Source organism: Aquarana catesbeiana, linkage group LG01 (genome assembly GCF_042186555.1).
Source record: "Aquarana catesbeiana isolate 2022-GZ linkage group LG01, ASM4218655v1, whole genome shotgun sequence".
NCBI classification, from domain to species: Eukaryota; Metazoa; Chordata; class Amphibia; order Anura; family Ranidae; genus Aquarana; species Aquarana catesbeiana.
In genome coordinates this window covers 823,719,874-823,747,542 of record NC_133324.1, presented here as the reverse complement: position 1 = coordinate 823,747,542, position 27,669 = coordinate 823,719,874, and positions in this window count along the sequence as shown.

Here is a 27,669-nt window from a genome sequence, read left to right as displayed (position 1 = left end):
CACACACACACACACACACAAAACACATTCACCAAACACACACACACACCCACGTTTAATCTTACCTTCGTTTCTGACGCTCGCTACTTCCGCACGGACATACGTAGGCCATCGTAATAGCTTTATATACATTGCGCATGTGTCATGCTCCGCCTGTGTCGCCCGCCCCTAATGTTCTTTAGTACAATTTGTCCCCGCCCCTTCACTCTTCGTTGCGCAGTGGGAGTATATCGAGAAAGATGGCGGAAAGATTAAGTGGAAGTAGCGCGGAGGAAAGCCCGGAGCCACAACCATGCACATCCAGGAGGAGATATAAGGCCACCAATATGGCTTTTGAAAAGATGATGGAGATGGTGTCCATATTGAGAAGGGAGGACTACGGTGGGAAAAAAGGACCGTACACACGACCGAATATGCGTAAGGACAAAATAATGTCCTCAGTTGTAACCGCTGTAGAAGTTAAATTTGGCACTAAACAGTCGAAAGAACAATTGAGGAAGCGGTGGTCTGACATCAAAAGTAGGGAGCCAGAACAATATTGGCGAAAAAAGAAGCTGCTTAAAAAAAGTAAGTACTTGTTGTGTGTTCTTAGTGAGATACTTAACTTGCATGCTGATCCATTTTTTTTTCGTTAATACAGCATCGTTCGTAAAGACCGTTCTTTGTAAAATACATATGATACTAAGAAAATGACGTTATTTTTTCGACAAATACGAAGTTACAGGGTTGGACATACATTTAGGTCTTGATAATTTGTCGTATTCCCAAAATTTGGTGATGTGGTTTAAATGTGTTTGAAAATATAATGCTTCTTCAAAAATGATTCAGTGTAATGTAAGGACAGGACACAGCAGCTGTTTCCACATCTGGACTCACGAGCACTAGTGTACTATGTGACCATAAAGAAATTTTTGAGGGGTACTACACATAGGAGATCATTGAGGTGTCTGCATCTGTGAAACTTGCGTGAAAATGTGTCTTGTTTATAATTGTTGTTCAGAGGGAATTTAGATCCTGTCTTCTAAATTTTTGTGGACCAAAAATGGCAATTGTCCACAACTCATAACCAACGTTTCATATTAATTTTTAAAATAAAAAATATCACTGTGTTTAAACTATACCTTTTGTTTAATTATCATAGGGGAGAAAAGACTCAGACAACAGTCCAAGGATCCCAGGACCCCCCAAGTCACCAGCCTGAAGCTGAAGATACCCCAAGCTCCAGCCCAAGACCACGCCCACCCAACGAGCTGGAGGAAGGAGAGGTGGAGGAAGTGTGCGAGCTTTCAACCCCACCAAGTGAGTGACTGACACCCCAGCTTAAGGAAATCTTTTTAGGCATGCATATTTTAACCCATTTTTTTATCCACACATTTTAGGTGAGGTTCTGGTTGTGGAAGGCCAAGCAGCAGAGCCATTCAGCACAGACAGTGCACAACGACTTATTGGCCAGATAATGTTGTGGAATGGCCAAATAGATCGAATGTGTGACCAAATTGAGAGCATGAAAATGCGGCTGGACACATGCAACAGGAAATGAAGAACATGATTGATGCTTTGGGCAGAATATAACGTTTTGCCTAAAAACATCAATCCTGTTCTTCATTTCATTGTCAAGTTTGTTTTTTGTTAAAATTTTGAAGTTTTAGCATTAAAAAAAAAACAATTTGCAGATGCACATGTGTCATCATGTGCTACAGTATCTTCCATCAGGGGATATCAATGTACTTGTTTTGTGTTTGCAACCCCTTCATCCTAAAAATGTTATTTTGTGAGAGGAACAAAGGGATTGCACACACAAAACACGTACATTGCTCCCCCATGATGGGAGATAGCACATGTTGACGTGGACCTTTTTTAATACCAAATTTGAGCATCTGCAAATTTTAGCCTTTACAAGGGTGACATCACCAGCACCGTTATTCACACATGTTGAACTTTGTAAGTTCTTTTTTTTTATGTATGTTTTGAAAAAAACTGTTGTTAATTTTAATTTTGTAAACAAGGTCTATTTTTTTTTTAAATATGCCTTAAATAACGAAAAAAAAAAAAAAAAAAAGTTTTTCAAAAAAAAAAAAACAAAACATTTCCAAAAAAATGCACCTTTCAATGTGCACACAGTAAAATGTTTTAACTACTACAATGTGTGTGGCTGATTATTTATCAATAAGATGTTTTGCTAATTTTTGTGTGGTTACAGTGACAAAGGGCCTTATTAAATAAAGGGAAATGCACTTGCCACTACTACAAGTGCACTAGGAGACAGACAAAACTAAATGCAAACAAGAATCAAAACTAGATATTTTCGCCAAAATCTTTTATCTTTATTTTTTTAAGAAATTAGAGCTCTTCTTGAATAGCAATGGCCCCCTGACCATTAAAATAATTTACATATCGGTCACGCACTTGACGTGCAGTTTGGGGGGCCAAGCCAATACGGCCAATTTCCAGGCCTGTGAGAGTTTGGTCAACTCCAAGTCCGGTCTCAGGCCCAACAGAGGTCAGATATGTAGCGGAATGTCATCTTAAAAAATTATGGAGTATGCAGCAAGCCAATATGACATAATTTATTTTATAGTCTGCCAGATTTATGGCCGAGAGGAACAAACGGAACCAGCTGGCCAGAATCCCAAAGGCATTCTCCACAACTCTTCTTGCTCTGGCCAGCCGGTAATTAAATACTCTCCGTGAGTGTCCTTTGGGGGAACGGCCTCATCAAGTGCTCGCCGAGAGCAAACGCTTCATCAGCGATAAAAACTGAGGGTAGTCCATCCACATTCTGGTCATCAGGTGGCAATCCCAGGCCACCAGTCTGGAGACGCTGGCACAGCTCGGTCTGTGCAAAGACTCCTCCGTCAGACATCCGGCCGTTCTTCCCCACGTCCACAAACAGAAAGTCCAAATGTGCCTAAACCTCCGCCATCAAAACTACACTATGGAACCCCTTATAGTTATAGAAATAAGACCCCGAATGGGGTGGTGGCACAATGCGGACATGCTTCCCATCAATTGCCCCGACACAGTTGGGAAAGTCCCAATGGTCAGCGAACTGGGAGGCCACAGTCTGCCATTCCTGTGTACTGGAAGGAAACTGTGGAGTGAAACAAAAAAAATAAATAAGATAAGTACTTTTAAACATAACTTGGATATCAGATTACACAAAAACATTCTTGAACAACAGCAGTCGAACATTATTAATATTTTTTTTGTTAGTTTAATATAAAAAAACATAAGGCCCACTTATAAGATTACTCACCCCCTCTGATGGCCCATTGATCAATTTTAATGTGGGGGGAGGGGTTCTAAATTGGGTCAAAAACACACCTGACAGTTTCAAACATTTGAGGGGGTGGGGGAGGGGTTCTAATTAGGGTCAAAAACACACCTGACAGTTTCAAACATTTGAGGGGGTGGGGGAGGGGTTCTAATTAGGGTAAAAAACACACCTGACAGTTTCAAACATTTGAGGGGGTGGGGGAGGGGTTCTAATTTGGTTAATAAACACACCTGACAGTTTCAAACATTTGAGGGGTGGGGGATGGGTACTAATTTGGTTAATAAACGCACCTGACAGTTTCAAACATTTAAGGGGGTGGGGGAGGGGTTCTAATTTGGTTAATAAACGCACCTGACAGTTTCAAACATTTGAGGGGGTGGGGGAGGGGTTCTAATTTGGTTAATAAACGCACCTGACAGTTTCAAACATTTGAGGGGTTGGGGGAGGGTCAAACAATACAATGGAGCTGACAATATACATTGTTCAAGGGACTATAGGTTAGAGATATAAATGGACCCAGGATTGCATGGTGGGGAGGTTATTGAAGGTAAATATGCATGTAGGACAAAAAAGGATTAATGTAAAAAAAACAGGTATGCATGAAGATAAAGGGGACATTCACAGCATATTCCAAGCATGGTAATTAGGTTACGAGGACATTTAGACAATACATTAGCAAACATTTAATACATATCATGTAATGTTAAAGGATAAAACTTACCTTCATATAGTCCTTCTGCAGGACCTGAATGATGGCAGAACAAGTCTCTGGGATTATGATCCCCAGAGCCTGGGGGGAGATGCCTGTCGAGAACTTCAAGTCCTGAAGACTTCTCCCAGTCGCCAAGTAACGTAAAGTGGCAACTAGCCTCTGCTCCGGACAGATGGCTTGCCTCATGCAGGTATCCTGCCTGCTGATATAGGGGGTCAGCATAGCCAGCAGACGTTCAAAAACGGGGTCCGTCATCCGGAGGTAATTCCTGAAATCCTCAGGATTATTCTCACGGATCTCACGGAGCAAAGGCATATGCGAAAATTGGTCACGCTGGCGCAACCAATTCTTCATCCATGAACTCCTCCTCGCCCTGTTCATGGACTGGACTCGGGTCAAAGTATTAACCCCAACACCAAGTCCCCACGCAGCACGAACTCGAGAACGAGTACATCCACGCGACATGGCTTCAAAACGGTCGGCTGGTCAAACAAACAAACTTATAACAAACGCACTGAAGAACAGCAAGGCCTATGAAGAACGACCTGAAATTCAGGAACGAGCGGACCAGAACGGCCTGCTAGGCAGGTTACGAACTGACCAACACGCACTGAAAAGCAGATACAAACCTCACAAGCATAAACTGAACCGCAGAAAACGATCGAAATAAGCTGAAGTGTGAAAAGCGAGAATCGTTTCTAACCAAACTTCTACTAACACGAGATAAACATGAGATTAGCAGAAGGAGCCCAAAGGGTGCCGTAGTGGGGCTTGAACTTCCTTTTTCTAGTCCCGTCGTACGGGACTAGAAAAACTACGGCCCCACTATGGGTGCCATAGTGGGGCTTGAACTTCCTTTTTCTAGTCTCGTCGTACGCGCTGTACGTCACTGCGTTCAAAACCACGGGACTTTTGGAGTGATCGTGTGTGTCCAAGTCCATCCATTTTGAAGTCCGGCGCACCTAGCGGACAAAGTCCGGCGAAAAGTCCGCCGAGCAAAGTCTGCCGTAAAGTCCGCTCGTGTGTACGCGGCATTAGTCTCTCTAATTGAATTTCCTTATAGCCTCTTATGTCCAGGTCAGCCAGGGAGAGAAATTAGTAATTCCTTTTACCCATTCAATTGTGTGTAAACATTTAGAGTTATTGAGGTCTGTAAAAAATAGAAATATATTCAGCAAATTAAAGATTAGCTTGAAAACACATCAAAAGATGTGCACTGGTACAAAATGTTGATATTAAAATTTTTATTTTTTTTAAATCTTACATTTTATTTTATAACACAATAGATAAATAAATATATAAATAAATAAAATGGATAAAAAAATATACAAAAACAACATACAATCCCCTTAAAAGTCTGAAAGCACAAGAACTATGGCCTTTTGGTATTCTGTTGTGTTGTCACCCTTTTTAATGTTATAATGTCCATACAAACAACAATAAATTCTACTACACTACTAATAAAAAATATTAAAAGTGAGAATATACTGCTTATGAAGATGAAAACAGAGGGAATGTGATCGCTTATAAAAGGGAAAAAAAAAGGCATTTTTAAATTTTTTTTATTTTTTTTTATGTCTATACACAAATGTTTTGCCTTTCATTTCATTTTTTTACCTGAATGGGTTGTTTTACAAGATGATTGTTTGCATTCACTTTTATTTTGCTTATTAGCATTACCCAATAATATACTTCTCTTCTAATTTATATAAAACCTTACTTTTAACTAGTTGCAGACTTTGGGCGCGCTACACACTCCCCTAAAAAATGTCATCATTGTAAACAGGGTGTGTGTAGCACGTCCAGTCTCTCTGCCCTGCTTCTGGGACCCCTCTCTCAATGTACCATAATTGTTGGTTGTGAATAATCATTACAGTATACTCAGAGAAGAAGCTGGCAGCTCTAGCTGACAAAAAAGCAGTCTGAATCAGTTTTTTTTTAAAACAACACTGCTCCAGATCCCAATTATGCAAAGATACAAAGTAAAATTTTGTTACATTTTTATCTTGCTGTTCATTCATCTTCGGATCAAAGAGAAATTCAGATCTGCAGATGGTGTTAAAGCAACACAAGTAAAAAAAAGGTTGTTTTTTTCTTTTAATAAAATGTTCCTCTGTTTAACCCCTTATTAACCCTTAGTTCACTCTAATCAGCTCTAATCAACTCCTTAATCTCCTTCTCTCTTCAACTATTATTTTCCTGCTGATTTTTTTGCTTGTTTACTAACTATTAATATTTAAACTTTTTTGTTTTTGTTTTGACTGTTAATATTTTTACATATTTAACATATATTTACCACATTTTCCATTTTAAAAAGTGCAAACTGGAAAAAAAAAACACTTTATTTCATTTGTAAATAACTTTGCAATGCTTTGTACCATAATCATAATTTTGCTGTAATTTTAAACAGGACAAATTACAGAATAATGTACATACATTTTATGTGCAGTGATTTATTTTTAAACTGTGCTGCATTTTGTTTAGTTTTGTTGTATTTTATTGTCTAAGGATTGTAAAAAAAAAAAAAATAATAATGACAATATCATGAAAAGAAAGCCCTGTTTGGCCTTAACCACTTAAGGACTGGAAGGATTTGCCCCCTTAATGATCAGGCCATTTTTTGCGATACAGCACTGCATCGCTTTAAGGCCCCTTTCACACTGGGGTGGGAGCGGTAAAATAGCGCCTTTTTACCGTCGTTTTAGCGGCGCTATTTGGCGGCTAGCGGGGCAGTTTCAACCCCCGCTAGCGGCCGACAAAGGGTTAAAACTGCCCGCAAAGCGCAATGCAGCGGCGCTTTGCCGGCGACATAGCTGCGCTGCCCCATTGATTTCAATGGGCAGGAGTGGAGAAGGAGCGGTGTATACACCGCTCCTTCAGCGCTCCAAAGATGCTGCTTGCAGGAGTTTTTTTCCTGTCCTGCAAGCGCACTGCTCTAGTGTGAAAGCCCTGGGGGCTTTCACACTGGAGACACAGCAGTGGCTGTTTCAGGGTGCTTTGCAGATGCTATTTTTAGCGCTGTAGCACCTGCAAAGCGCCCCAGTGTCACAGGGGCCTAACTGACAATTGCGTGGTCATGCGACATTGTACCCAAACAACATTTACATCCTTTTTTTCCCACAAATAGAGCTTTCTTTTGGTGGTATTTGATCACCTCTGTGTTTAATTTATTTTTTGCGCTATACACAAAAAAAGAGCGACAATTTTGGAAAAAAAAAATATATATTTTTTACTTTTTGCTATAATAAATATCTTCAAAAAAAAAATGTAAAAAAACTAATTTCTTCATCAAGGGGTTAAGTGTTCCCTAGGGAGGTGTTTCTAACTGTGGGTGCAATGCACTGACTGGAGGAGGAGACAGATCACTGTTCCTAATCACAGCAGATCTGTCTCTCCTCCCCTGACAGAAAGGAGATCTGTCTGTTTACATTGACAAATCCCCATTCTGTCTCTCTCAGGGGCGATCGCGGGTGGCCAGTGGACATTGCGGCCGCCGGCCATGCTCATCGGATCCAGCTGCACGCCCGCCCCCTAGTGGTCTTAAAGCAGCCGACGTACAGTTACAGCGATTTGTCCAGGAGAGCCAACCTGCCGCAGTACAACTGCATCGGCTGGTCTTTAACTGGTTAAAAAAAAACAATATATGTATTACCTTGCTATCTGTAATAATAAAAGGTTATTGCCGAATAAACAGGTCCATACCAGAAATGTAAAAATTACGCTGAACAGGTATGAGAGGTAAAGTGATTAATTCTGATAAAACAAATTATAAAATAAAATATTATATAAAAATGAATACCCTATGAAAAATATATAGGAGAAAAAAAAGGGGGGAAAATTGCTGAGAATAGTGAGTGACATTATGGTTCCCATTGCTGTGTGTGTGAATGCGCTGCTCCCATCTAAATACGCTTATATCCTATCCATAAGGTGCAAACTTATTCCATATACAACATGGATCCATATAGAATCATTACATTAAAAAATAAATTATATCAAAAATTATATCAAAAAAATTCAAAAATTCAACAGTTCAATGATGTGTGTCACATTTGTGGCAAAGTCTCCCAGTGATGTATTCAAATCTTCTATCAATTGCCGTGATTGGCGTGCTCTTGTGCTAATTCAATGTACTAGTGACTTAGTGCTCCACCACCACCTGTGAGATTGGCCACTCACCAGATGTTTCTTTAAAACTACACCTTTGGTTCATTCATAGGGATAACCACTCCACTCAACAAATAAAAACTGTGCACTCACATTTATATGTGCCCTTGAGCCGGCACCAAGCTATTCCAACAGTTAGGGACGGGTAGGTATAGCAGTCTAGTTCGCCTACTGTATGCTGTGCGACCTCCGTTCCTCCCCTCGTACCCGTTCGCGTCCTCACCAACCACGTTCGTACTTGATCACGTGGGTGTATATCTCCCAGCAGCCTCTACGCGTTTCGCAATTTGCGTCATCAGGAAGCTCCTGATTGGAATAGCTTGGTGCCGGCTCAAGGGCACATATAAATGTGAGTGCACAGTTTTTATTTGTTTTTTACAATAAACAGTTTAAACGGTATTGCGCGATGATCGTTTTATTCATGTTTTATGAGGAACACTAAGGTCCAATCATAACTGTTGAAGAAGTTCCCTTTGAGTGGAGTGGTTATCCCTATGAATGAACCAAAGGTGTAGTTTTAAAGAAACATCTGGTGAGTGGCCAATCTCACAGGTGGTGGTGGAGCACTAAGTCACTAGTACATTGAATTAGCACAAGAGCACGCCAATCACGGCAATTGATAGAAGATTTGAATACATCACTGGGAGACTTTGCCACAAATGTGACACACATCATTGAACTGTTGAATTTTTGAATTTTTTTGATATAATTTTTGATATAATTTATTTTTTAATGTAATGATTCTATATGGATCCATGTTGTATATGGAATAAGTTTGCACTTTATGGATAGGATATAAGCGTATTTAGATGGGAGCAGCGCATTCACACACACAGCATTTGTAATCTATTTCTATGAGAAGTTTTTTGGATGCAGCAGCTAAGGCAATCACTATTAAAGTAATCGGTAGACATTGGTTTTGCGCCGGTGACACACACATACTAATTATGGTTCCCATGTTTGACATACAGCGACTTGTACTCATTTTATTGCCAACCAAGTGATATGTACACAAAAATGTTTTCCTTGACTACTTCTAAACACATCTGTGGCTGTGGTCTAGCAGGGTCCCCATAGATCCCACTTTAGAGAAGGCCAGGGTCCCCATAGATCCCCCATAGATCCCCCTTCAGTCTTACCTTTTCACCTATATTCCCCATGCTACCAGGTTTTACCGCACCACCAGGTATTCCAGGCTCTCCCTGCAAAGATTATATATATTTAGCCAACATGACCCCCGCATCTTCGCCCCTCTTCCTTCCGGGGCCGCGCAGTCCGGCTCTGTGACTGGCTGGAGCCACAGGACGTCACTCCCACGCATGTGCATGGGAGCCGCCAGTCAGGGCACACGCTGGGGAAGAAAGGTCATGGAGGGCCATTTCTTCACTGCACATGCGCCGATGAGATCATCGGTGCACTACATGGTAAATATCTCATATACGGCACAAGTTTAGGAGATATTTTCAGTACATATAGGTAAGCCTTATTATAGGCTTACCTATATGTAAAAATTATTTTCCATAGACAGCAATGGTAAAAACCAGGAGCAATGCCAAATTAAGCTGACCAAGATTTCCTATAGATGCCAATGTAAAAAACTATAGAGGTATTGAGTATTCCTTTATTTACTATGGTTGACCACCGCGTCCACACCTCCTCCTCTATCTGCTCACCCAGATCTGATTCCCATGCCAATTGATATGAAGGTTTACCACTTTGGCTACTGAAAAGGAGATATAGCTCTGAAATTCCTCCACGCGATTCAGGGCCATGTTTCTAGTCTCCATGTGTACCTGGTCCTTATTGAAAGACTGAATAAAATGTGTAATTCGGCACAATCGAAAAGTTTCACAAGGGGGTATCTCTAATGTTTCTCTGAAATAGACACAGGCTTTATGATCCTTTTATGATCTATAAAATGTGCTACCCTGTAGAGGCCGCTGTTAATCTACCATGCAAATTGTTGGGGATCCTGTCCCAGGGGGAAATGAGGATTTCATGGAATATAATTTGCACACCGTGTCAAAAAGATGTAGAGAGTGGGATAAGGAAGGACTCATAATAGCCCGACACTCCTTTGGGGAAAGCCACATCAATAGGTCCATAGGAAGTGAGGTACTAGCTTGTGCCTCCAACCGAACCCAGTCAGGTTGATGTGTTTTTGAGAAGATTTGATACAGCTGGACCAACTGAGCGGCTCTGTAATAGCGCAGAAAATGTGGGACTCCCAGGCCACCCTTCCACCTGGAGGCGTATAGCCTAGACCGAGCCACTCTGCAGCCACCATTGCCCTATCCTTGTGCCTTTTAAATAGGCTCCTGTGTGAATGAGGCCTTACTGTGTTTTTTTTGGTTATTTTATTTTGTTTCAACATCAAGTTTTTACGGATTTTTTTTGGGGGGGGGGGCATGGCGTAACATTACAGGTCTAAACAGATCCCTGATTTCTCTTTTTGAGATAGAGAAAGCGGATGAGGACAGAGTCCCTATTCCCTTTCTCTGCACTCTCAGCTACACTGCATATGAATGAATAGGAGTCTCTACACAGAGATTCCTATTCATTTACAAACTGAAGCAGAGTAAACACAGTTCAGTTATGAATAAACACAGGAGCAATCGGTACCAATCACTCACTGTGTTTACGCAGGAAGGGGCTGGTAAACATATGTTTACCAGCCCCCCTCTCTGCTCTCCATCCTGAACACTGGCAGTCAGGGCTGGGACAAGGGGTGGGTGTGAGGGGTGGCTTCCCTGGGTGCAGTGGTTTACTGTAGGGATGGGGACATCTTTATTCTGTTGTTACAAGGCTAACAGTAGTAGTGACAGCGGCATTGATTTTGACAAGCGAGTGACTACTTGGCATAGGATCCCCTAAGCTTGCACATCATGGGGGGGGTGGGGGGGGGGGTGGTGCAGTCTGACATCTTTGCCCTGGGAGCTGGATGACCTTGTCCTGGCACTGCATAGATGTTAATGGGCTCATTGGGTAACATGTGTTCCTATGACAAATCTGTTATGCATTCCGACACACACAATGAAACACAAAGCTGTGAATGGGGCCTTACTGTTTAGGAATCAAAAAGCAATTTGTAGGCATTTATGGAGCTACAGAATCTAACCTGTTCTCAGGTAGGATTACAGCTGCATATATTTATCATGATTCATAATTTTTTGAAGGAATGTTGAATTTGTACATCTGTAAAGAAAGGCATGTATTGGACAATGTCCATTACTCCAGGCAGGAAAGAAACCTCAGTTTCAACAGATATTTTTGTACAAGCATCCAGCCTTATGGTTATAGTGCCTAAATTCAATTCATTTTATATTGGAAATTCAGAGCTTTACCAATATAAAGAACATAGTGAAAATTATACAATGTCTCTACTGTTTCTGTTGCACATTTTACTGTAATAAAAAATTATAAAAGAATCTGAAAATGTCAGATATTAAATATTTAATTTGCAGATATACACATTGCTGTCATTCCATACCAGTTATACCGTAAGTACTGATATTTCCACCTGCAAACTGAATACAATACTCATAGCTTCGCTCAACTGCCTCAGCGCACCTGAAGAAATGTACGCTTCTTAGACAATGGGGCTACTATTTGGTTACACCGCTACAGCTAATATTCTAAAGCAAAAATATTTAAGAAAAATGTAACTCTTTATTCACTGGTTTTAACTTCATTGTTTTTAGTATGGCAAACTTAAGCAGTTCTGCAAAGAAGAGTGGGCAAATATTGCAGTCTAGATGTGCAAAGGTAGTAGAGACATATTCCAACAGACTTAAGCCTCCTCCAAACGGTACAAAAATCAAAAGGGAAAAGTCTGAAGATGAGCTGTCTGCGGATTTTCGGATCATTAGTACGGTGCATGCGAAAGACGATTTTACTTTTTCATCAGACAAAAGCTGGATGTGCATTATAACATTTTTTGTCGGATGTGAACTCAACATCTGATTTTCGGATGGTCAGTACAGAAATCCGTCACACAAAAGAAAAACACACGCATGCTCAGAATCAAGGAACAAGCCGGAAGTGTTGGTTCTTGTAAACCCCTGTTTGTAATCTAGAATTAACATTCGTGATGCGGCAATTGATGAAATGTCAAAATGCATCGCACATTCTCTTCTTCTTTAATGGGATAATAATGAATCTTCTTTGCTGGTGATACTGGTGTAGTTATGCCAAACATATTTTAAAGGTATTTGTTTTGTACGATCTGAAAATGGTGAATCAACACTCACAAAAATTCTACTAACTTCTACTAACATAAAATTAGCAGAAGGGGCCCAAAGTGTGGCTCTTGAGAAATGAACTTCCTCTTTATACTCTCGTAGTACGTCACTACGTTCGTGTTTGTCAAATGTATTTGTGGATAGTTAATATGCTAGACAAAATCCTGCACACGCGCTTTTGACAAAAATCAGACACTCGTCATACAACAATCAAACCATGTGTAAGAGGCCTTAGGTTGGGTTCACACTATTGCGAATTGGATGTGGATTTTCCGCATCCAATTCGCATGTCAGGAGATTGTGACCGACTCTCTATGGAGCCAGTTCACACATCTCCCTGAGCGGCTCCTGAAATGGAGAACAGGGACGCACCGGACCCTCTGCTGTGAGCCGCTCCATGTGGCAGTGTGAGCCCAGCCTAAAGGATGTAATCAAAGCAAAAAGTGGTTCAACAAAATACTGACACAAGGGGGTGATCCTTTTTCCAACTTAGTGATTCTGTTTAGGAACTTGCACTTGGATAAAACAAAAACGATGTCTGCCTTCATTTCAGGCTGCAAAGCAACAAAATGTGATTATTTTAAAAAGGGGGGGGGGGGGGGGATTGTTTTTTTTAAACCCACTGTATGGGTCTGTATATAGACATATGATTAGAATAAAAATTCTGCAAGTCAATTGAAAAATTGGTAAGGTGTGTATTGGCACTTATAAATCACTCATATTTAAAGCTGAACTCCATGCAGATATAAAGACACATGTGAATGCAGCTGTGTTTTCAGTAATTAAGTGTATTTTTCTAAATGCAGGCAGTTTATGTAGCAGAATTTGACTTGCTATCAGCCTCCGGCAACCCCTGTAAAGCAGAGCTCAGACTAGGAGAGGATGAATAAGCCAATAAGTTGTGCTATAGTGCAAGGAACATGCTGATAGGAGGGGAAATCAGAATGACAGAGACATCAGCTCATGAGTGGGCTGCTTCTCTGTTCGCTACCCGATGCCAGGCTGGGTGAAGGACCAGACCTGTAACTATTACTGTAACACAGATAAGTATGTAATTTGCCTTGCTATGTTTTGTGACAGAGCAGTGCAAATCTCAGAACTGGATGGGCAGAAATACAAATCATTTGACAGGTAAAATAGCTCTCATATACAGTTGTGCTCATAAGTTTACACACCCTGGCAGAATTTATGATTTCTTGGCCATTTTTCGGAGAATATGAATGATAACACAAAAACTTTTCTTTCCCTCATGGTTAGTGTTTGGCTGAAGCCATTTATTTTCAATCAACTGTGTTTACTCTTTTTAAATCCTAATGGCAACAGAAACTAGGAGCCAGGAAGCTTCGCATGGGACGTACTTGGACATTCCAAAATGACAATGATCCAAAACACAAGGCCAAGTTGACCTGTCATTGGCTACAGCAGAATAAAGTGAAGGTTCTGGAGTGGCCATCTCAGTCTGCTGACCTCAATATCATTGAGCCACACTGGGGAGATCTCAAACGTGCAGTTCATGCAAGACAGCCTAAGAATTTCTAGGAACTGGAGGCTTTTTGCCAAGAGGAATGGGCAGCTTTACCATCTGAGAAGATAAAGAGCCTCAGCCTCAAATATCACAAAAGACTTCAAGCTTTCATTGATGTTAAAGGGGGCAATACACGGTATTAAGAACCGGGGTATGTAAACTTTTGATCAGGGTCTTTTGGGTAGTTTCTGCTGTCATTATGATTTAAAAAGAGTAAACACAGTTGATTGATAATAAATGGCTTCAACCAAACACTAACCATGAGTGAAAGAAAAGTTTTTGTGTTATCATTCATATTCTCTGAAAAATGGCCAAGAAATCATAAATTCTGCCAGGGTATGTAAACTTATTAGCACAACTGTATGTATTTCATCTGTGTGTTTTGCCTTTTGCCTGGAGTTCAGGTCTACATAATTAGCTGCAGTAGTAGGGTTGGCAAATTTGATGTGACATAGGGACAGATTTACTAAAATTGGTGCACACAGAATCTGGTACAGCTGTGCATAGTAACCAATCAGCTTCTAGATTTTATTGTCATTGCTTAAGGCCCCTTTCACACTGGAGCATCGGCGGCAAAGCGCCGCTATTTTTAGCGGTGCTTTACCGTCATATTTGCGGGGGTATTCGGCCTCTAGCGGGGCGTTTTTAACCCTCACTAGCGGCTGAAAAAGGGTTGAAACCACCCGCAAAGCGCTGCTGCAGCAGCGCTTTGCCGGCGGTATAACCGCGCTGCCCCATTGATTTCAATGGGCAGGAGCGGTGGAGGAGCGGTATACACACCGCTCCTTCACCGCTCCAAAGATGCTGCTAGCAGGATTTTTTTTCCCATCCTGCCAGCGCACCGCTCCAGTGTGAAAGCACTCGGCTTTCACACTGAAGAGACAGAAGCGGCTCTTTCAGGGCGCTTTGCAGGTGCTATTATTAGCACTGTAGTGCCCGCAAAGCACCCCAGTGTGAAAGGGGTCTAAGTGCAATGAACAAGCTGATGTTAGAGTCTGGCAGAATACTATGCACAGCTGCACCAGATTCTGTGTGCAGCAATTTTAGTAAATCTTCCCCATAGTGGCAAACAGCCAGCGGGCTGATCAAAAAAAAAAAAAACAGATTCCCCATCCACACATTTAAGTTATATTGTGATCTAGCAGCAGGGACTTCTCAGCTGTCAGAATGCACTTCAAATGAAAAAAATTTCAGCAATCCCATTAGAAAGAATCTGATTAGATCAACTTCTTTTGAGCAAGAATGGCCACAGATGCTGGAAATTCCTCTGGTCCTTGCTGAATCGGATGATTTTTGAACCATCTATGGCCAGCTGTAGTTGTTCACCAAGACAATGTTAATGTGTATTGTTTTTAAAAAGGAATGGGGAATTCCAGCACTTAGCAGAATAAGCTTATAAAACAGAAAAACATTCACAAGTGCATAGCTTCTGTTACCACAGTGGTGAGAAGTTTACGGGAATGATGTAACTATACCAGTATAATATTTATTGCTGTATCTATAAATGAATGACTTCCTTTAGCTCATTACATGAAAGGAATGTTAATAATGTAACTTAGATTACAAAATCTTCCGTTTTACTCAAATTGGTTGATGCAAAAATGAATACACCCCACAAAAAGAACTACTACATTTAGTATTTTATATGACCTCCATGATTTGTAAGGGCAGCACCAAGTCTTCTAGGCATGGAATGAACAAGTTGGCGACCTATTGCAACATCTATCTTCTTCCATTCTTCAAGAGCAACCTCTTTTAGAGCCTGGATGCTGGATGGAGAGTGATGCTCAACTTGTCTCTTCAGAATTGCAACAGTGGCCTTAGATGTGTGTTTTGGATCATTGTCATGTTGGAAAAGTGCACAACGACCAAGGGCACAGAGTGATGGTAGCATCTTCTCTTTCAATATAGAGCAGTGCATCTGTGAATTTGTGATACCATCAATGAATTGCAACTCCCCGACACCAGCAGCACTTATGCAGCCCCACAGAAGGACACTGCCACCACCATGTCTTACTGTAGGCACCATGCATTTTTCTTTGTACTCCTCACCTTTGCAACGCCATACAGTTTTGAAGCCATCAGTTCCAAAACATATATCTTGGTCTCATCACTCCAGAGTACAGAGTGCCAGTAGTCTTTTTTTTCAGCATGGGGCCTGGCAAATTCTGGCCCCATTTTTCCCCAGAGGGAGCCAGCTACACCCCCCAGCATGCACTCTACTGGGGGAAGAGAGAAAGATCCTGGGAACAAGCTGAGGAAGTGAGTACTACACTGTAGCAGCCAGTTACAGGAGACAGGAAAAGAAAGAGGATTGTGCTGGAGAAGCCAGAGAGAGCACCACGCTGCTCAGCACCACCAGAGAAATCGCCACGCTGTCCAGCACCACCAGAGAAAGCGCCGCGCTGCCCAGCACCACCAGAGAAAGCGCCGCGCTGCCCAGCACCACCAGAGAGCTCCACGCTGCTCAGCACCACCAGAGCGCGCACGCTGCCGAACACCACCAGAGAGAGTGTCATGATGCCCAACACCACCAGAGAAATCGCCACGCTGTCCAGCACCACCAGAGAAAGCATCACGCTGCCCAGCACCACCAGAGCGAGTGTCATGCTGCCCAGCACCACCAGAGAGCACCATGCTGCCCAGCACCACCAGAGAGCACCACACTGCCCAGCACCACCAGAGAGCACCACACTGCCCAGTACCACCAGAGAGCACCACACTGCCCAGCACCACCAGAAAGAGCGCCACGCTGCCCAGCGCCACCAGAAAGAGCACCACGCTGCCCAGCGCCACCAGAGAGAGCGCCATGCTGCCCAGCGCCACCAAAGAGAGCGCCACGCTGCCCAGCGCCACCAGAGAGAGCGCCACGCTGCCCAGCGCCACCAGAGAGAGCGCCACGCTACCCAGCACCACCAGAGAGAGCGCCACGCTGCCCAGCACCACCAGAGAGCGCCACACTGCCCAGCACCACCAGAGAGCGCCACGCTGCCCAGCACCAACAGGGAGAGCACCATGCTGCCCAGCACCACCAGAGAGCACCACACTGCCCAGTACCACCAGAGAGCACCACACTGCCCAGCACCATCAGAGAGCACCACGCTGCCCAGCGCCACCAGAGAGAGCGTCACACTGCCCAGCACCACCATGCTGCCCAACACCAACAGAGAGAGCGTCATGCTGCCCAGCACCACCAGAGAGCACCACACTGCCCAGCACCACCAGAGAGCGCAACGCTGCCCAGCACCACCAGAGAGCGCAGTGCTGCCCAGCACCACCAGAGAAAGCGCCACACTGCCCAGTGCCACCAGAGAAAGCGCCACACTGCCCAGCACCACCAGAGAGCACCACGCTGCCCAGCACCAACAGGGAGAGCGCCACGCTGCCCAGCACCACCAGAGGGAGCGCTACACAACACAGGGTGAGCGAACATCCAGCCGGAGGGATCACTGCTGCTGTTTCGCTGGGTCTGGTAAGAGAGCCTGTCAGCCATTACGAATTTCTGATCCTACGGACTGAGAGGGGGTGACACTATGTTTTTACCGCACCAGGTGAAATCTGATCTTCTCATAGAGGACAGCGGGGCTCTGACAGGTCCGTCTCAGCAGAGTGAGCAGAGATGCATCTGTCATCCACCTGCTTAGCGGGGATCAACGGAGTGATCCCTGCTGAACTAGCGATGAGCTAGCGAAGTCCGTCAAAACAGATCAACCCCGTGTGAAAGGGGCCTTACAGTGCCATCTCATGAGATCATTTACGAGAGCATGTTTAGGGGCGGGCAGGGTAGGGGTTGGGTGGGGCAAGAGGTGATAAGTAACTCTTAAGGCCTGGCTAGTGGCTCAGGACTTGAAATTTTGAGGCCTGCATTGTACATTCACATCGGTCCCTGTCCTCAAGGAGCTTACAAGTAGGCACTTGGTACCCACTTTTAATGTACAGAGAGGAAGAGGTGGAGCTCTAAGAGGAAAAGGTTGTGCCTAAAGAGGAAGGGGTGTGGTTTACAGATTACTGGGTGGGTCTTAAACAGAAAGGGCAGTGGGCTTGACAGGAAGGGGTGGGTCATATTTAAATTAGGAGGTGTACAAGTTTAGTCAGGCCTAGGGGAGCACAAAACCTAAATACACCACTGCATGTCATTCCTTTGCAGTGTACGCTGTATTTTGTCATGGGAAACAATCACCCCAGTTTAGCTTTTTGCTTCTTTAGCTAACCTTAAACTACGTAGAGGGTTCTTTTCTTGTAAGAGTGGCAAGGATGTGGAATTCCCTTCCACAGGCAGTGGTCTCAGCGCGGGCATCGATAGTTTCAAAAAACTATTAGATAAGCACCTGAACGACCACAACATACAGGGATATACAATGTAATACTGACATATAATCACACTAAGGTTGCCACATCATCCCTTTAATCCAGGACACATATTAATTACACAGGTTCTGTGGCCGATTAAGGTGGTAATTAAACTCACTTGGTGCCTTATCTGCATTAAATCAGCTTCAGAACCTGTGTAATTAATATGTGTCCTGGATTAAAGGGATGATGTAGCAACCCTAAATCACACACTTGGGTTGGACTTGATGGACTTTTTTCAACCTCACCTACTATGTAACTATGTAAGTGTGGCCATCTTGCATTGCGATTTTCTTGAACCCTTCTCATCAGAAGACGCTCCTGTTGAGATGTTATCTTCCATGGACGGCCTGGACATCTCTGTGAGATGGTTGCAGCTCCATCTTTGTTACTTTTTTGTATCACTTTTGCTTCAGTATTCTGACTGATAAGTAAAGCTTTGCTGATTTTCTTGTAGCCTTCACCTTTCTTGCGTAAAGAAATTATTTTCTTTCTCAGGCCTTGTGACATTTCTCTTCCATGTAGTGTAATTGCTGACAGCATAGTTACATAGTTACATAGTAGGTGAGGTTGAAAAAAGACACAAGTCCATCAAGTCCAACCTATGTGTGATTATGTGTCAGTATTACATTGTATATCCCTGTATCTTGCGGTCATTCAGGTGATTATCTAATAGTTTCTTGAAGCTATCAATGCTCCCCGCTGAGACCACCGCCTGTGGAAGGGAATTCCACATCCTTGCTGCTCTTACAGTAAAGAACCCTCTACGTAGTTTAAGGTTAAACCTCTTTTCTTCTAATTGTAATGAGTGGCCACGAGTCTTATTAAACTCTCTTCTGCGAAAAAGTTTTATCCCTATTGTGGGGTCACCAGTACAGTATTTGTAAATTGAAATCATATCCCCTCTCAAGCGTCTCTTCTCCAGAGAGAATAAGTTCAGTGCTCGCAACCTTTCTTCATAACTAAGATCCTCCAGACCCTTTATTAGCTTTGTTGCCCTTCTTTGTACTCGCTCCATTTCCAGTACATCCTTCCTGAGGACTGGTGCCCAGAACTGGACAGCATACTCCAGGTGCGGCCGGACCAGAGTCTTGTAGAGCGGGAGAATTATCGTTTTATCTCTGGAGTTGATTCCCCTTTTAATGCATGCCAATATTCTGTTTGCTTTATTAGCAGCAGCTTGGCATTGTATGCCATTGCTGAGCCTATCATCTACTAGGGCCCCCAGGTCCTTTTCCATCCTAGATTCCCCCAGAGGTTCTCCCCCCAGTGTATAGATTGCATTCATATTTTTGCCACCGAAATGCATTATTTTACATTTTTCTACATTGAACCTCATTTGCCATGTAGTCGCCCACCCCATTAATTTGTTCAGGTCTTTTTGCAAGGTTTCCACATCCTGCGGAGAAGTTATTGCCCTGCTTAGCTTAGTATAGTCTGCAAATACAGAGATTGAACTGTTTATCCCATCCTCCAGGTCGTTTATAAACAAATTGAATAGGATTGGTCCCAGCACAGAATGAAATGGGAAGGGGTTTTCTTTGTTAAGTAACACCCTTTTATAATCAACTGTCTGCTGGACACCTGTTTAATGAATAAATAGACTCACCTGTAGTTCAATTCTTGTCAATTAGGATTTTGTTGTCTAAAATGTATCTTTCCACCCTAGACTTTCATTGGGGTGTCTTCATTTTTGCAACATGGTCATGAATGAATTTATTAGGAGAAATACTTTTGTGTGTGCAAATTAACAAATCTTGATTGCAATCAATGGCTCACATTTGTGGACATATTTTGTAGTATAGTGTCCCATAGAAAATGTTCATTCTGAAATTAAAGTAAAGGTTTTCTGACAAATCTGTTGGGGTGTACTCGTTTATGCTGAGCACTGTATATACCAAAGTTTGTGGACTCTATAACTTTACTACACACTAAATAATAAACAGTTATCTGTGTTATTTTTATCAAAGAAATGTAGCAGAATACATTTTGGCCTAAATTATGAAGAACGGTTATTTGCAAAATTTTATAACAGAAATGAAGAAAAACACTTTTGAAAAAAAAAACATTAATTTTTTTCTTTTTCCTTTATTTAGGAAATCTAAAAAACCCAGAGGTGATGAAATACCACCAAAAGAAAGCTCTATTTGTGTGAAAAAATTATAAAAATTTCATTTTGATACAGTGTTGCATGACCGTGCAATTGTCGTTCAAATTGTGACAGCTCTGAAATCTGAAAATTGGTCTGGGCAGAAAGGGGTTGAAAGTGCCCGGTATTGAAGTGGTTAAAATGCCATATGCAGCAATAGTAGACACCGTGGCAGCATGGTGAGCGCTGCTGCTGTATATGGCCTTGAAGATGATAATTAAAGCGGATGTCATTTTCAAGTGTGCAGCCCTTTGGATTCTATTGCCTTTGTTCCACATTAGTGGATGAGCTGTGCTTGCACCTGAATACACTGGAGGTGAAAAGGACTGTGTGGCGAACCCACCTGGAGCAGCAGAAGTTGTTCTGTGTGTGTATGTAATAATATACAGTATATATAAGAAAAAAGAGGTGAAGCGCTCCCCACAATTTCTATATCTCTAGGTGCCACAGTAAAATAAATATATGTACAGTAAATCCTTGGTTTGAGAGTAACTTGGTTTGAGAGCGTTTTGCAAGACAAGCAACATTTTTAAATATTATTGCCTTGATAAACAAGTGATGTCTTGATATACAAGTAGTGTCATGTCACAACTGAGTAAAAAAGAGAGAAGAGAGGCGCCTCTAAGTGTAGCAATATGGTTACATTTAATGAAGGTACAACATTTAGCAAGTCACATGGTTGATGATTAAAAGAGGTACATCTAAGTATGCAGGCAAAGCTGTCCACATAGACCATCCTCCGCACCGCGATCAACGTCATGCCTTCCACGCTGCGCTACACGAACGCTTCAAGCCTCTCTTTCAGATCGCTCTACTGCAGGGTAGTCTTCCCGGTCACGATTGCAGACTGACAGCGGTGAGAGCCGGTAGTGCGGGGGATGGTCTATGTGGACAGTTTTTCCCCGGATGCCTGCATACTTAGATGTGCCTCTTTTAATCGTCAACCATGTGAGTTGCTAAATTTTGTACCTTTATTAACTGCATGCAGACCAGCCGCCGCAGTTATAGGGCGGCAACATGGCTCGGCTGCGCAAATCGCCATCATGGTACGACGGTACCATGGAGCCGATGCAAGTGCCTGGCAGTCTCGATCACCGCCGGGCTCCTGCGATCGCTCGGGGCACAAAGTGAACCGGGATCTGTGTGTGCAAACACAGTTTCCCGTTCTCTGAGGGGAGAACACACAGATCGTCTGTTCATACAGAGTATGAACAGACGATCTGTCATGTCCCCTGCATAGTCCCCTCCCCCCTTCAGTTAGACTTAGAACACACACTAGGATACACTTAACCCCTTCACTGCCCCCTAGTGTTAACCCCTTCACTGCCAGTGACATTTTTACAGTAATCAATGCAATTTTATAGCATTGATCACTGTAAAAATGACAATGGTCCCAAAAATGTGTCAAAATTGTCCGACGTGTCCGCCATAATGTCTCAGCCCTGATAAAAATCGCAGATCGCCGCCATTACTAGTAAAAAAACAAATAATAATAAAAAAGCCATAAAACTATCCCCTATTTTGTAGACGCTATAACTTTTGCGCAAACCAATCAATTTACGCTTATTCCAATTTTTTTTACTAAAAATATGTAGAAGAATACGTATCGGCCTAAACTGAGGAAAAAAGATGTTTATTTATATATTTTTGGGGGATATTTATTATAGCAAAAAAGTTAAAAATATTGCTTTTTTTTAAAAATTGACGCTTTTTTTTTGTTTATAGTGTAAAAAATAAAAACCGCAGAGGCAATCAAATACCACCAAAAAAAAGCTCTATTTGTGGGAAAAAAAGGACGTCAATTTTGTTTGGGTGCAACGTCTCACGACCGCGCAATTGTCAAACGCATTGTCGAGGCAGTGCCAAATCGCAAAAAGTGCTCTGGTCTCCAGGGCTTAAGTGGTTAAATGTAACCATATTGCTACACTTAGAGACACCTCTCTCTTCTTTTATACTCTGTAGCTCCTGCTGGATTTTGCTTGTAATCCCCTTGTGGAGGCTTCCATTTGTGGATGGACATTTTATGGTTACACAACCTATCACATTGCTATAATCTTTTTATATGGACTATAAACTGAAGGACTTATGAATAAATGGTTGTGAAACAAATCATTTGAGTTTCCATTATTTCTTATGGGGAAATTCGCTTTGATATACAAGTGCTTTGGATTACAAGCATGTTTCCGGAACCAATTATGCTCGCAATCCAAGGTTTTACTGTATATTGTAATATAAAAATTCAGTATACGCAAATTCACAATATCAAATCAACATAAAAAAGTCCCATATAACATCCGATCTTCCTGTGACTAAAACAATCCATATTGAAATCCTTTCCGTATTTTCTTCATATGGCTATACTGAATGTTTTTGAACATGGAAAGAATGTCAATGTGTATCGTTTTGCTCACAGGAAGATCGGATGGTGTATGGCACTGATTATTTAGATTGAACGATTTGTCACTTTATAGTTGGTTTTATATTTATACACAAATATTTTTTATATATGTTGATATATTGATACTGTAACAGTATCAGCTGGTGAAGTTCAACTTTAAACCCCTTCCCGCCGACCGTACGCAGATGTGCGTACTCAGCTTTCGGGGGTTATACCAGGATGATGCCCGCAGCTGCAGGCTTCATCCCGGTACCGTTGTTTAGAGCCGGCGATTGGCTATCCGTGTATAACAACCGATGCGGCTAAAAGCCGCTCGGCTGTTATACCGGAGCAGCGGGAGGGGACGTCACGCACGCATATGTAAACGGTGTTCAAATCACACATGTGAGGTATCACCGCGATCGTCAGAGTGAGAGCAATAATTCTAGCACTAGACCTCCTCTTTATCTCTAACCTGGTAACCGTAAAAAAAATTTAAAGCGTCGCATATGGAAATTCTTAGGTACCATAGATTTGTCACCATTCCACGAGTGCGTGCAATTATAAACCGTGACATGTTTGGTATCTATTTACTCGGCATAACATCATCTTTCACATTATACAAAAAAATTGGGGTAACTTTACTGTTTGGATTTTTTAAAATTCATGAAAGTGTCCCTTTTCCAAAAAATTGCGTTTAAAACACTGCTGCAGAAATACCGTGTGATATAAAATCATTTTATTCTCTAGACTCTCTGCTAAAAAATATACATAATGTTTGGGGGTTCTAAGTAATTTTCTAGCAAAAAATACGGATTTTAACTTGTAAACACCAAATTTCAAAAATAGGCTTAGTCATGAAAGGATTAATTTGTTAGTGAATTCTGTAAAGTCCATCTAAATCTACTAATTCATCTACCCCTACCCTCCCAAGGAAGTGCTGCTATCCAAGGGTGACTCTGTTGCTCCTTCATAGATATTCCTTCAAGAGCCACCCTAAAAAACTGATTCCTTTATTTGCACAAGCAAGGTTGATGGAGGAATCCCCCCTGCCAGGCAGTGTTGCTAACCGTCAGTATTTTTTACTGGCAGACACTAAAAAACAGGCACTTTTCACCTGCCAGTGATTGGCAGTAACAGGAAAAGTTTACCAGTAAAAGATATGGCTGTGACGCTCTGCTCAGAACTGCCAATGCGCAGTTCTGGTCCAGGGTGGCTGGAGAACTTTCGAGTACTTGTGTTTGGGAGGCGCCAGCTGAGGGGGTGTCTGAGCATGTCATGTGATGTCATGGTGCAGGGGAGCCGAGCAGAGCAGCCAGAGCCTCGTGTGCGGGTCTGCGGGACAGGAGCAAAGCAATCTGGGAGCAGGACTGTCACTTTTACTCAGGAGGAGACATGTCATGTCGGTGAGGTGTCATCATCATCTGTGCTGCTGCACACTGCTGTCATTGTCATTGTGATTTTGGTGTGGGCGCCCATTCTAATTTCTCCCCCCCCCCCGAGTCCTGCCTGTCCCTGAGCTACTTACTTACTATATCAAAAATAAAATAAGATATTGGACCTGAAATGGACCAAAAAAGGCACACGTGTTTTCTGCAAAATGCAGCGGACCTGCTGCGAAGATGTGTGAACCAGCTCCAGAGAGAGTTGGTCACAATCTCCTGCTATGCAAATTGGATGCGGTGAAATCCACATCCAATTCACATAGGTGTGAACTCAGCCTTAAAGTGATACTTAGGCTTTATTGGAATTTGCCTCCAAGTCAGATCCTCATCTTAATTGATGTGATTTGGATCTGACATTACAGGAAGATTTCACAGGCATTCCCTGAAGTTACTTCAAAGTCGCGCTAAAGTCACGCTATAAGTCCTGCGACTTTAAGGTTGTGGCAGTGTGAACCGAGCCTAAGACAGAAAGTGTGTTACTGCCTGGATTACTAGGTGAAGGTGAAGATAAAGGTAAATGGAAAAGAAACCAAATGCAGCCACTTTATTTAAAGAATGGTAAGCTGCAATATATTACATTTATGTTTTGGCTTTATTACCACTTAATATACAGCTCTTTCCACCCATTTTAGTTGACAGATTATAGCTTTTCTGTTTACAAACCTTGAGGGGAACATATTGCACATTAGTGAAATTTCCTACTTCCGTGTTCATCAATCCAGCTTTCACTGTCTTTTTTTACTAAGCAATGAAATATGCAGCATTAGACTGAACAGAAGGCTTGAATTCCTGTTTATGCGTTGTGTGAATGAAAGTCAGAGAGACAGACACTTGCAGGCACAGAGGAGAGGGCTGTGTTTGGAAATGATGGGAATTCTGCTGTTGAACAAGATTTTACCATTGTGCAATTTCATTCTATTCTTAAGCCTTGAAGCAAAGATTGAATTGATATCTTGAGCCAAATATTCTGAGACCAGAGAGCATGAAATAGTTTATTAATGACTTCATGTGTTGAGTAGATACGTAGTGTTAAGTGTGGAATATGTTGAGGGGACAGTATGTACCTTATAGGAGGGGGACATGAAACCCACATGTGGTGCTACTAAACTGTTCTTGTCTATGTACTGAAATGGTACATAGTTAGGTTAAAAAACGACACAAGTCCATCTGGTTCAACCAATATGCATTGTTTAGTGTTTGTGTTTTCTTTGTGTGTTTGTCATGATGTGTCTACAATAGTAATGAACATTGTGTACTGTTTTGTTTTTGTTTTTCATAGACCCTGCATTCAGATTTTCAGAGGTTTGCAGGAATGAAGATTTGGACATCTGATGAATATATTTCACAGAAGTGGGTAATATAAGGCCTCATGCACACTGCTGCCTAAAAACTACATACATGCGTTTTTTTAACTAATCTAAATGCAATGAGAACAAGTGTCAGGTCACCTTGAGGCTAGGTGACAGATGGACTCTGTAGGAGTCAGAAGTCCACCGCTAGGTAGTGGACCCTAGGACTGACTGCTGCGGATTGAACCCCCGGAGATTCAAGAAGCAGGTCTACTGGATCACTGACACAGATCCCACTGGGAGCTAGAGCATAGATTCCCCAGGGCGCGGAGTCTAAGAGCCAGCAGGTGTTCACCAAAGCCTCTAGTGGTGAGGATGGACTGAGCTCCAATCTGGCTCCAGGTCGTGGCCCCCAGGGTATCACAGCTCACGCTCACGGTAGACTACAGGAGAAGAGGAAGAAAGCAGCAGGCTGGAACAACAAGGAAAGTAAGGAATAAGCCAAATGTCAGGGCAACTAGCAGACAAGGATAAACATAACACGCCAAAGGTCAGGGTCACAAGCAGACAGGGATAGTTAAGAACAGGCCAAAGTTGGTAACTGGAATCAGCCATAGGAAACACAGCAAGTACACACGAAAGCTAACACACAATGGTTGATCAGCACTGCTGGCTTGCAGTGCACAGGTTAATATAGGGTTCCCTGATAGGGCATGGGGTGGGGCCATGCTTAGAGGAGAGGTTATAAAACCAGCCAGGTGTGAGTGGCTGGCCTCTTAGTCTGAACACATGAGGAGAAGGTAAGCTGACAGAGAAAGATTACTGCATAACCATGACAATATGGAAGGCTTAGGCCGAAACGCGTTAGAATTTCAAAGATGTTGTAACTGCTTTAGTGCAAAATACAATTTCATAAGAAGGATCGATCGTGTGCCAGCTTTTGATCTCTATGGATTTGTGTTGGGCGGGATAGCCAGAACACCGACACACAGCCCATCATCCTTTTATTGTGGTAGAGCTTGGGTGAGTTCTTATACTACATCTAAATATAACCAGTTGTTTTCTACATGCTGCGCATAGATGACTGTACAGAAATCTGGGTTGCCAGTCAGTGTTTTATGCACGTACACAAGCAATATTAATTTGGAGAGGTTAAAATTCCATTCTGAGAGCTACAATTTATTTTACGCTTGTATGTGCAAAAACGCACAAATATGTGCAAAATAAACGCATTACATTTTGTCCAGTACTGATGTGAAAAAAAAAAAACAAATGATTCAATTTCTTAATTTTCAAAAAAAATTGTGACAAAGAATTACAACTTCAAAAAGCTCACCATGCCGCTTACAAAATGCCTCAGACTGTCTACTTTCCAAAAAAGGGGTCATTTGGGGGGAATTTGTACTGTCCTGGCATTCTAGGGCCTCGAGAAATGAGATGAGGCCGTTAGTACATCAGGATTAATCAATTTTCAAATATATACTGCATCCCATAGTTTGAAGACTCTATAACTTTCACACAAAATTATTATACACTTATTGTGATTTTCTTTATCAAAGACATGTAGCAGAATACATTTTGGCCTAAATTTATGATGAAATTTGATTTTATTAGAAATGTTTTATGACAGAAAGAGAAAATATAGATTTTTTTTTTCAAGATTTTCAGTCTTTTTTCGTTTATATTGCAAAAAGAAAACCCAGTGGTGATCACATACCACCAAAAGAAAGCTCTATTTGTATGAAAAAAAATGATAAAAATGTCATTTCTATACAGTGTTGCATGACCACGCAATACCAGTTAAAGTAGCACAGTGCTGAATTGTTAAAAATGCCCTGGTCATGAAGGGCATTTCTGCTGGAGGTGCCGAACCACCTGTGCAGGGTGGGGGAAACTCTTCCCGCGAGCCACCCGTGTGGGGGGGGGTGGGTGCTGTGAAAGTGCCACGAGCAACCCACGGTGGGGGCACGATTGTGCTGTGAAAGTGCCGCGAGCCACCCGCGAGGGGGGGCAGTAAAAGTGCTGCGAGCCACCCGCGGGGGGTGGGGGGTTTCAGGTGCTGTCAGTGTCTGTGATGCTGATCTATATATTGTCTGTGATGCTGATCTATATACTATCTGTGATGCTGATCCATATA